Source organism: Ochotona curzoniae, unplaced genomic scaffold, assembly GCF_017591425.1.
Source record: "Ochotona curzoniae isolate NIBS_2020 unplaced genomic scaffold, NIBS_Ocur_1.0 contig_899, whole genome shotgun sequence".
In the NCBI taxonomy this organism is placed as follows: Eukaryota; Metazoa; Chordata; class Mammalia; order Lagomorpha; family Ochotonidae; genus Ochotona; species Ochotona curzoniae.
Window position 1 is genome coordinate 3,773,971 of NW_024466605.1, and position 12,919 is coordinate 3,786,889.

Consider the following 12,919-nt stretch of genomic DNA (forward strand, 5'->3'; position numbering starts at 1 on the left):
TTTAGTTTCAAATCTGAGTGCTTTTACCCCAAAGAATGGAACTGAGAGCTGTTTGAAAATCCAGATTCACCCTTGCCAACAGTGACTTAGAGGGTCCAAGGAGAACTGCAAGCTACCTCCAGACTATGAGAAAGTGATAAGAATTCATGTTGTCTTGGCACAGCTGTGTGTCAGAAAAAGCTATTATGGAAGAAGGATACACAGTCTTAAGACACTGTCCAACAATCCTAAAGTATCCACTTTTCCGTCCCTCCTCCCCTCCAAAAAATACCTATTATATTTTACAGATTGTCTGGCATTCTATCTCATGCAACTCAACAAAGGACTCTACAAAGAATGTAGAATTCATCCTGAGTTCATCTACCAGCCCTGGCATTCCTCTACCATATACCACACATTACCTATATCTAGTCAGGCACCTTCATGGGGGAAATGGTTTACAATGGCAGACTCTGACTCAGCTAAGGAGGAACTTCCACCCAGTTCCTGATGATCTGTAGGGCCCCAGGCCTAGACTAGCTGATGCCCTAGACACACCCTGGGTCTGTCTTGATGGATCCTTGTCAGAACAATTCCCAGATATCTGCATACGTGTTGATGCAGCAGACTCATTGTTTAATTTCTAACCTCCCCCAGTCATTATCCCTGTCTCTTTAAAAAACCCTCTTGGTGGCTGGCAAGGCAGAGCTCTTTTCCCCAAGATGCTGTCTTCTTAAACTGTTTCCTCGCACCAACACTGGACTCTGGTGACTTAGATAACCAAGCAGTGAGCAGCACATCCCTGAAAATCTGTCCCAGAACAAAAGAATTATTAAGGGGTTGGTGTTCTGGCAGCTGCAGACAGGAGCATCACATATCAGATTCAAGACTATGAATCCAGGCTGCTCTACTTTGGATCCAGCTCCCTGCTAATGCACCTGGAAAAGCATTAGATAATGGCCCATGGGCTTGGGCCCCTGTAACCAATGTTAGAGACCCAGATGGAGTTTGTTAGCTCTTACACACAGTTAAGTCCTCTTTTCAGCCCATTAAAGCCAAAATATCAGATGCAGCAAAGTACTTAGGAGTGTCTTTCTTCCAGCAAGGTAGGAACAAGAGAGGGGCTGGAGAAAGAGAGAACAAGAAGGGAAACATCTCTTGCCATGGTGGCAGGATGAGGCTGCAGGGAAGCGTAAGAGGGCAAGATTGAGGAGGATAAAGGAGAGCCTGGTAGAGAAGGGGCAGCACGTGCAGGGGAGAGAAGAGGAAGTGGATGGGAGGGTGGCCATGCAGGATTAGTGGATGGGATTGTTGGAGATGCAGAGGATTGGTAGTTGGGCAGGGATTAGGAGGAGGGTCACGATGGTGGGTGGGATTGTCAGGTATGGCACCATGTGGTTACAGCCAACCAGAACAATGTGAAATTGGTGAGCCATGGGAAGAAGTAGTAGGCAGTAATGCCAGGTCCGGAATGGTGGGGATCACATCCATCTCCAAAGCACTATTCCAGCCACTCTTCACAATTTCAGGCTTTTGGCTTTGAAAAAAATAGGATTTTTTTTCCCCCTTTTTAGAAAAACTATTAAAGGTAGCCATAGTTAATTAACAGCAGTGGGAAAGTATGATATTAAGGATCTTTAAAAAATTCATATTACATAAAAAATGTGGGGGTAGAGGACTTAGACTTCAATAGATATTTTATATAAAGAAAAACATAGACTGAGTTAAGCAAATTACTCCTTACACTGGGAATACAATGGCAGTATTTTCCATGTTAATGAATTAAATATAACAATGCTGGATTTTCTCAAACAAGATTTTCTCTCCAGTTAAACACATCAATCTAAGTAGCCTCACATTACTGAGAGAGTTCAAGATACTATAGGTCCTGTCTCATATTTGCCAGGGAAAATGTAATCTATATAAGTAGTTACAACTATCAAACATCATCATAGCACAAAGAGGCTAAGAGTCTACGTGGACAGCTGATGGTTGAGAGTACCACAGAGTTACTCAGAAAAGAAAATGCATGGCCAGAGGACAGAGAGGGAGAGGGGTTTCAACATAGAATGTCAGATGCACTTTCCCCTAATGTTCTAAAGCATATTTACAATGGACTTCATAAAACATCATATATTAATTTATTTTGTTACTGACTGCTGGAACCAATTTCATCTTCAATAAATACCAAGTCCCCACAGGCTTCTCCAAATCTACGCATTAGAGAAAATGACCAAAGTATGTGTACATTCACAGGCTCACACTCTCACAAGGGGCTCCAGTTCTGCCCTGAGAAATTCACTATTGCATGAAGGAAGTTACCAGATAAAGCACACAGGTATAAAGCTCTAGAATTAGGCTAAGTGGATAGGCACCGTGTGCATGTGAAATGATACATGCTTGCTTAGCTAGTAACCACCAACAAACAATGTGTCAAGATAAGCTGAACAAACCCTGGAGGTGTTGGAGGTAGGAGGATTTTGTAAGGACAGACCTGCAAGCAAATAGTGAAACCACATTTATCAGTTATAAATAAAATGTTCAGTGAAGGCAAAGGATCGTAGGGCGAAACTATTTTTAACCACCCAAAACTCATATAACAGAGTACTTGGAAAGCAATCAGAGTTTGACTCTGCATTAAATGACATTTAAACAAATGTCATTCAACAAAGTAGAAAGCTTGGCCTGCATGTGGAACATGGAACAGCACAAGCAGAAAAGCAGTGGGGAGAGGTCATCGTCCAGGCTTAGCCACGGAACTCGCTTGAACGCTTCCAATCCAGCTTCCTGCTGATGGGCCTGGATACAGCACGCAACAGCCAAAGCACTGAGACTCTCGCCCTCCATGTGAAAGTCCCTGATGGACTCATGAGCTCCTAGCACTGGCAGGTCCCAGTGCTGTAACTAGTTGTCACACCAATTTATGAAATAAACCAGTGGATGAAAGATCTTTCCGTCTTTCCTTCTATGTTACCTTGCCTTTCAAATCAATAATAAATCTTAAAAAAATTAATCTTAATGTTCAGGGGAGGGAAAAACATAAAACACAACATTTCATCATAAATATTATTGAAGTAATGTCAACTGTGGCTTACTACATTTCTTTATAATTTAATACTCATGTACATGAGGGTACCAGAAAACACTAATAGAAAATGTAATTAAGACATAAATTTAGGGGGTCAACATTGTGGTTCCGAAAATTAGGCTATTATTTGCAATATTGGCACCTCATATTTGAGTATTTGATCAAGTCCCAGCTACTTCACTGGAGATCCACTTCCTGCTAATGTGCCTTGGAAGGTTTGGGCCCCTGCCAATCATGTGAGAGATCTAATGAAGTTCAAGGCTCCTGGCTGCAACCTGGCCCAGTCCTGACTGTCACAGTCATTTCAGGAGCAAACCATAAGATGGCAAGATCAGTCTTTGTTTCTGCCCCTTGTTCTCTTTCTTTGCCTTTCAAATACATACATGAAATTTTTTTAATGTAAACTTATTTTCCTGCAAATGGTGTTCTTTCTTTTTACTTGTCAAACTCTTTAGCTAATGAAGTATTAAACTTGTGCCTATAAATTAATTAAAAATACGCTCTTGAAAACATTAAAGAAAGCAAGGAGGAGGGAGCAAGGTATCATTCTTTGAATTATATCCATGGACTACACAAAATTTGCTCTGTTTACATTAATAAAAACTTCAAAATTTGCAATTTTTCGTAAAACACATCTCCATGAACTTGTTAACAATCTTACCTATAATAGCAAAATCACAGTAAGTTCAAAACTCCTGGGAGATGTATTTGGTGTGAGTGGTGAACAAAGCAGTTAAAATGCCACTTGGGATGCCTGCATCCCATATAAAAATACCTGTTGTGAGTTCCAACTCTACGTTCTGGCTAACATGCAAACTACAGGGCAGTAGGTAATGGCTCAGGTAGTTGGATCTCTCTCTGTTAACCACTCAAGAAACCAGACTGAGTTCCTGGATCCTGGCTTCAGCCTTGCTCCCCTTTGAGACTATTTGGGAAATGAACCAACAGATGAGATATTTTTGTCTTCTTGCTTAGTGGTTCTCAAATAAAATATATGTAAGTAACTTAAAGAACTCTGAATAACAGTACACTGAAGCACAGGACGCAAATGCTCACAGCTCACACAAGGTGGTCCTGCACTGGAACACTACACAATGATTGCCTGTTGACTGGATCCCAAGAGTATCTGCTTCACTAGGCAGATGATGATGCAGAAACAAGACATTTCCTAACATTTCAGAGCTGCTATCACTGTTCTATGGAAAGGAAGCAAGGTGCCTTGGTAACAGCTCTTTGAATTCCAGTTGCTTTCTTTATCTTGTGTGGCAGCATGCATGTGAGAGCTGACACCCATCCCATGGAAGTCTACAGCCATCATCTAAAATGGCACAGCACAGCTGGATTCCCTACTTTTACTTACATAATTGTGACTTGTCTCCATATGGTTACTTAATTAGATAGGGGAGGCATTATAATCATTGAATACAAAACAACAGCCGGAATTTTACATGCCGAATATTTAATGCAATTTTCGAAACAGACTCTTTCTCTAGGGTCTGAGTATTTTTTTTGTGTGTATTTTTATTTTTAACTCAGAAATAATCCGGTCTTTTTTTTTACAAGCTCTAATAAAAATGGAAATGCTTAATATTGCTGCATTTTCATAGTTCACCTCACCTGTGCTGGTCTTATTTGTGGCTAATCTAAGATATTACTTCATTGAGTGAATCTTAAATTCTATGGAAGAAAAGAGGATAAACAAAACTTACAACACATTTAACCAGCAGGGCCATCCTAAATCTGTGAAACAAGGAACTTCACAATTCAGCTGAGCTGACAAGAGCTCAAGCATTCATCATTCTCAGAGGATCCATTTTACTTCAACACATTTGATAATTCTAAAATGGGGGGAGGGCAGACACGTGCATGCATGCATGCATACTGACATTAGAAACTGAGGGTTCAAACATGACAAAGGCCCTTTGTCTCAAAGAACTTACACGCTAGGGGCAGAGAAAATAAATTACAAGAACACTAACAACATTTCACAAACACTAAAATCCAGGAATCCAGGAAAAAATAAACAAACATGTCCTTAGGAAACCACAAAAAAAGAATTGGACCTAAAGGTTTGTAAAAATCACTCATTTTTAATGTAAAAAAAAAAAAGAGCTAGCATTTTGCTGAGGATTATGGGTAAGTGAAATAAATTTTTATCCCAACAATGGATGCATTTGTGTGTCAGTGTATACCACTGACTGTTTTTCAAATTCATCTGAAAAATCTAGTGGGATTTGGGAGAGGTTTTGCTTTCAAAGTGCTATCGCTTTTCATTTGTAACTGACAGTTTTCAAGAGTGAGGCTATTCATAGTTATGGAAAAAAATGGTTGTTTTAATGTAATATTGAATGACAGAAAACCAAACAATCAAATACTATTCTCATATTTTTCATTGTTGGAAAATTACCTTTCAGGAAGAGTTGTGTGTTTTATGTTCTGCACACTAATACAGGAGGGAGTTTCAATCTTTTATGACAAAAAGAAATAAAAGGGGAAAAACAAAAGTTTAAGAAACATTAAATTCCCTTTGAAATAAATACAGTTCTATTAGATGTCGGGTCACATCTTAACAGCTTAGCCTGGGAGTATTTAGCTGCACATGTTAACATTCAAATCTGGGCTGATTTGGGCTATTCATGTTTGATAGAATGTTTTTCCTATGTGCACATCACAACAGAAATGAAGTGAGAGGTCACCTTCAATGAAAAACTGGGCCATTTCATCCTAGAAGTCACGGAAGCTTTCAGAAGTGGCAACTTGTCCAAAATTTCTAAGAAGTTGACTCAGGATCAAAACCTCTCACTACTGCTTCCTAGGGTTATATTTTTTCCACTTAAACTGCACAGCGTTTGTTTTGGTGGAACAGGGGATATTCCATTTATGACTAAATTTTGCGCCATTACCTACTGAGGAATTTTACCTAAAAAACAATCTTGTCAAGTCACCTTCATGATGACTTTGTAACATGCAACTTTCCAGTTAAGTCTAACTAAAAAAAAAAATACAGAGTTTACTATTTTATGACATGCTTCATGCTGAAACACATTGACTTAGTATGAGACACAACATTATAGGAAAGTCAGAGAAAAATTCATAAGGCACACATAACATTTTGGTCAAGCAATGATGAATTGTACATACACATCTGGGTCCGGAGACGGTATTACTCAACAGATTGCTCCCCACCTTGGTTCAAGATGCACTATAGGATATTCTCAAAACGATGATGAAGTCGATTAACAGCACATTTGTCTGAATGATATACATCCCCTTCTCTAAGCAATGCATGACTTTTCTGCTAATAAAATGGTACATTTCAGTACCTTGTTTGGATGCACATGTGGTGCTGTGATTGTATGTACATCAGGTATTCATATATTTATTTTTTATTATTCCAGCTAATTTGTTAGGATACGATTAACTCCTCCTTACAGCAATTCTAGAAAAATCCAGCATCCTATTATCAGCATATATTTAAGTTTCACTGATAATCCTCCTTTTATTCAGGAGTAGGAAAGCATACTGCACTGTATCTTCAATGCCGTGATACCAGCAGAATGTTGGACACATGATTGTCGTTGAAGGACTATCTCTTGTAATAATATGTGGGAAAACAGTGGGGGCATGGAATGAAGGAGTGGAAGGGGCAATCTTTGTGCCTGTGGAATCATACCATAAAAATAAAAAGTAAAAGAAAGTTATTCTAAATGATCATGTAAAACTAGGCATGTCAGTGTCAATGCAGCTATATACAATTCTGCACTATATTGTGATTTTGCATCCAAATATATATCTTTATTCCAATTCTTTCTCAGGACTCAAATCCATATATTAAATCACTTCTAGGTACATTCAACTAAATGTTTCAAGGACCCTTAAAACCTCATATACCAAAAATAAATTTTAAAAAATCTCCGTATACCAGAAATATAACTCGTTGTCTAACCATTCAGATTTGATATTTTTAAAGATTTATTTTTGCTGATTTGAAAGACCAACAAAGAGAAAGAGAAATCTTGCATGCTCTGGTTCTCTCCCTAAACGGCTGCCACAGCTGAGGTTGGGCCAGTCAGAAGCCTGGAGTCAGGAGCTTCACCTGGTCTCCCACATGGGTGTAGGGGTCCAAGATTTGGACCATCCTTTGCTGTTTTCCTTGGTGCATTAACAAGGAGCCAGATGGGAAGTGCGGCAGCTGGACTCAAACAGGCACCCATAAGGGATGCCAGCACCACAGACAGTGGCTTAACCTCATGTACCATAGTGCTGGCCCCAATCCCTGGGTTCCACCAGTCCAAACAGGTCAACAGAACTTACCAAATTAAAACTTGACTATCAGCAACTTCACCATATTTAGACTTCCTGAAATTAATCACTAAACCCTACTGATTGTATCCCTTAACAGTATCTTTCAGTCACTGCTGTTGTGTTGTAGATTATGCTACCACCTTGAATACCAGCATCCAACACATGCACCAGTTCAAGTCCCAGCTGCTCCAGTTCTGATTCGGCTCCCTGCCAATGGCCTGAAGAAAGCAGAGGAAAATGGTCCAAGCATCTGGATCCCCATCATCCATGTGGAATCCCAGACGGAGCTCCTGACTTTTGGCTGGCCCAGCCCATGCATGAACAAACAGAGAGAAGCTCTAACTTGGCTTTTCAAATTTTTTATCTGACACTTATTTGTCTAAATAAGTCTCGTAAGAAAGAAAACCTTTCAAATTTGACAAGTATTTTTCATCCCATTCCCATTGTGCTCACACTGGTCACTGTTGTCAAGCCTCAAAATTACTGCGACAGGCCCTGGCGTAGCTGTCCTCATGTGCCATTTTGTAATCATCTCCACACACACTGCCAAGCAGCAGGAGCTTTCCAAAATGCAAAAACATGTCATTCTGTCCTAAAATTCTTCGGTACTTTATAGATAATCCCTACTCCTGAACATGACTGAGCAAGAATTGGTAATCTGGCTTCAGCACGTATCACCTACTTTCCAACCCAAAAGGTTCAGGATATGTCTCTCACCTGCAGCCTGAAGGCTTGCTTTCCCTTCCACTGGTAGTATGACAATGGGTGTTATTCAGCCTTGCAGGCCACTTTCACCTCCTAGGTTCACATGTGTGGACACAACTTACAGGACTCTCCAACTGCATTGCCTAAATTCCATATTAATCACATTCCTTTTCTCTGTCCTTCTATAATAATCTTTACTAACTTTTTAATAATTTCTGAGTATCCATATACTTTTGGTTCTACTCTAGGCTCCTCCAGGAAATCAAAGGATGTGGGAATCTGGTTCATTATTTATATCTCCAGTGGCAAACAGCTCTGAAACTCAACTTCAGTTTGTGGAATAAAAAAAAATTCAAATACATAAATTGCAATAAAGGGTCTTCACTAAAAATGGTGTAAAATAACGTTTATTTTAATGCAAATCATGCAGGTACTACCCTTATTGGATTTTACTAATTTTCTTTTCTTATCCAAAACATACTATGTTTAATATTGTTGCAAATCTACCAATTAGAGAATAGGCAAATACTGTTTAATATTCACTTGATTATTGGCAAAGTCCTGTATTAAAATACTTATTTACTATTTATATTTACCTTTCTTTGAAAGGCTCATTTTGTTTGTTTTACAGAGTTTATATGATGTAGCAGCACAGCATTTAAAACTTAGTAAAACATAGCTTGAATTTACAAATTCCATTGTTTTTATATCAAAGGCTACCATAATATCTTGATGTTTCTGCTATTTCTTCCAAGTATTTAACTTTTTTTTTTTTTTGCTTCACAAGATTAGATAGCAAGAATCAAGATGTCAGTTTTCACTTTCCAAACACAACAGCATTTTGGCCAGAATGGTTAGCTCAAGTCAAAAGTAGGTACACATAAGGAACTACACCTTAAAAGAAATCACTGCTTTCCATGAGAACAAGAAAAGCAGAACGATCAGACCTGAATCTTGCAATTCTGAATGAGATGATCTTCATTGCACAACAAAATTCCTTGAGAATCACCTTAGATGCTGATGTGAGGATGGAGTTTTGATGTACATCTAAAAGCCTTTAGTTCCTTTGTTATTTCTCCTAATAACCAGATTGAGCTGCACCTGCTGTGAATGGTGTCTGGTAAAGGCTGGCAGTAGCCCATGTGGCAGCAGCATCCAGCAGCAGGAGCTGCGTCTTCACAGTTATCAGATCAGGATGTGGCACCTGCACAAGGAAGGAACTTCCTTACCCTCTGTGGAGTTGATGCTCGACAAGGTTAGAAACAGGTTTTCACCAACTTGTACTTGAAATGCTCTTTCTCCTGATATACTTTATCTAGACCCAGCCTGATACAAGGAAACAATATCAGTGGGATGTGCAGCTACAGCCAAATTTCCAAACAAGACTCCTTTCCTGGTTGTGAAAGATGGGCTCTTAGAAAACACATCCCACCTCACTTGGCTTCCATGTGCTTTTTTTTTTTTCAAGATTTATTTTTATTGGAAAGGCAGATATACAGAGAGGAGAGACAGAGAGGAAGATCTTCCATCCGATGATTCACTCCCCAAGTGAGCGCAATGGCCAATGCTATGCCGATCCGAAGCCAGGAGCCTCCTCTGGGTCTCCCACGCGGGTGCAGGGTCCCAAAGCTTTGGGCCATCTTCAACTGCTTTCCCTGGCCACAGGCAGGGAGCTGCATGGGAAGCTGGGCTGCCGGGATTAGAACTGGTGCCCATATGGGATCCTGGGCATGCAAGGTGAGGACTTTAACCACTGCACCATCACGCCAGACCTGGCTTCCATGTTCTTTCATGTAGAGCAAGAATAATAGACTGCTACAGAGTCACTGTGCATATTCAAGCAGATAAATGTAAAGGAATTAGGGCATTACACAGCATCAAATAGGCACTCATTCTGTAAAGACAATTACTGCTAGCATTATTGTTATTTATTGCTGGAGGGAAATTAAGCAGGGGAAGGTTGGACAGTAAAGGACAAAACAGAGGTAGTGCCCCATCTGCAGACTTTCTGTTTTTGCTCTTGTTTGAGAGGTCTTAAAAGCACCAAAGCAATGTGCAGCCTATTCAGCAGCAATCCTAAAAACACATGGAAATTCAACAGACTTTTTGCTGACAAAACTGTACCCTAGATTATAATCCAGTGACTGATTTTGATGATCCAGATGCTGCAATAATACAATAAGTGAAGAATCTTATTAACAGTATTTGAAGACTTATAATGACACCATACGAATTTCACATTTCAGTTATGGAGCACACACACACACACAAAAAGTAACAACTAAACACAGTTGACCACATTCGTGAGCAGCTTAGTCTAACCTGCTCAGCTTAACTGTGCTGGGGTAAAGAATGGAATGTGTGGTAACTGCAGGAAGAACGGAGGAAAAGAGTGCTCTAACAGAGTTAATTCAGTTGCATTATGAAATTTTAATTAGTTAGCTACCTTAGCACTCTTCCTCCTTGTGAATACGAATCAGACAATCACATGCACACTGCTGGGCCATTGCAGTTCACTTTATCATCAATCAGTTGAAGTTTGCAGATATCCGTGGTTCACAATAACCACTTAATTTTGCCAGGACCCAGGGTCTGGGTCAGGAAGTCAGTAATGACCTGTATTCCTACTGAACAGATTTTGAAATGAAAACAAACATCCAACGAGTTGGTAGTTTCAGAGGAGATATTAAACCATCAATCAGATGGGTCAGTATGCTGTGGGAGAAATGGCCGTCTCTAACATTTAGAGGTTACCACCCCAGAAAATACACGAGGAGTCCACCAAGCATTAATATGTTCTTACGAGGTAAGAGGGGATAGGAACAGAAATAAAGGATGTTATCATTATATTATTGGTTTTTCTGTCTTTAAGGATGTTTGCTTATAGCACCGCTATACATTAAACCAAATTGGACGCCAGCATTGTCCTGTTCAATACAGTTTACTTGGCCATTTCAAATATTAACTTGGAGAAACAATGTTATTGCAAATCCCAGGAAGGATGCATTATCCGGTACTTAGACTTGAGACTGCATATTTTTCAGACAGGTCTTACAGTAATAAATAAATGAAAATAATAAATGAATAAAATGACAAAACAAATAAAATGAAAAATAAAAATAAATGAATAAAATAGGTTCTTTTGAGTTCAACAAGCCATTATTTTAAGAAATTTAACACCATCAAAATGGAGACCAAAATCAAAGTGCCCATGGCTGACTTCATTACTGGTGAAGATCTAATGGCACAAAAGTCACAAAAAGAGGAATAAAGCACACTTTATACCTTTAGATAAGAAATTCCTATTTTATAGCAAGAAATAATTAAAAATCCCCATGTAGACAGACTCATACCTAACAGTATGAGATAGACAATGAGACAACAGCTTCAGAGAAAGCAGAACCTGTGGAGAAAGTATCACTTCCTTCCAAAACACAATTCCTGCGATGGAAAACTAAAGAGATAAGCTGTTTCTTAGCACTGTTTTTCCATCAGACAGATGATACAGAACCTTAGCTAAAAATATACTGGTGTTTCTAGAAGTCACAGTCAGCCCCACTGGACATTATTAGGCTCTGAATGTTCGTGCTGAATGCCTAAGGCCCAATCCCGCAGCGGTAGATCTTGCAAGGTAATTAGGTCATGAAGGCAGAGAACTCCAGAATGGAATTAGTGCCCTGATAAGAAAAAAGGACAGCTTCTTCTCTCTCTCTCTCCCCTCAGCCATGAGGCCACAGAAGGCAATGACCTGCAAACGGGCAAGTGCGACTTCAGGAGACATGCCTATTGCAAAACCTTGACCTTGGATTGGGCAAGCTGTAATTCTTCTGGTTCAAACGCTCATTCCAGATGTTTCTGTTACAGCAGCCTGAACTAACACAAGTTTCCAAAGGACGTTTCTAGGAAACAACGGTCATCAAATCAGAATGAGTCTGACTTGCTCACTGGCTGCATATGCCACTGAGAGGACATGGGGCTGGACATATTGGAAATAAAAAGGGGAAGACTTGGGGACAAAGTAAAAGACTTGGAGCAAACAGTAGATATGTATGCAAGGAGTCAGACTACAACTTCTACTACTCCGTGTGCACACATGAAAAGCAAGATTTAGTTCTTACAATTATTTTTTTTAGGTGACACTTGCCCACACAGAGAACTCTGTGGTAAGATGCTATGAAAGCAGAAGTGAAGGAAGGCCATGCGAGATGAATAGGAGCAGTCATGAACACAGGCATTCCCAGACAGTGTCAAGAGAGCAGCAATGAGCTGGGGCAGGGGAGAAAAACAGTGCACTGAAAGATCAGACCCATCGCTATCCCACACTTACTGAAGGGAACTGAGCCATTTACAGACACAATGGGAGACAGCACTTGAATATTCACAGGAAACCAGTAAATGAGGTACACACGTGTATCTACCTTCTTTCTTCCATTTGATTCTCATTTTAGGGGATGGGAGTAGTAAGATTTTTTTTTCAAATGGTAAGAAAATTGTTTAACCCTTCCTTTTTGAAAACTCAAGTTCTTGAGTATAACTGAGAGCTTACAATGTCAACACTGTAAAATAGAATTCATTCCTCTTCCACATAACCCTAGAATTGGAGTTCCTACCTCACACTCATAAAACAGCCATTACTACCAAATCACCCAGGCACAAATGCTCACTGTTGGAGGAGACCATCTGGCTTCCAAAAGCCTCCATGCTTACAAACCAGGGTCCAACTCGCAAAACCTGGTGATATAACGAGACAGCTCTGATTACAACCGCAGAGTTCAGGGACCCTGGGAGTCACTTCTGGAACATGGTGCTACTCTGCCTGCAGCTGCAGGGAACACCAGCAAC

The 12,919-nt window shown here is 39.8% G+C and overlaps 1 protein-coding gene across 1 annotated transcript in view; it reads right to left on the reverse strand.

Annotated features, from left to right (window-relative positions):
* The window catches only part of UNC5D (unc-5 netrin receptor D), a 525,876-nt gene that overhangs the window by 229,517 nt on the left and 283,440 nt on the right, over positions 1–12,919 (reverse strand). The gene's annotated exons all lie outside the window — the stretch shown is intronic.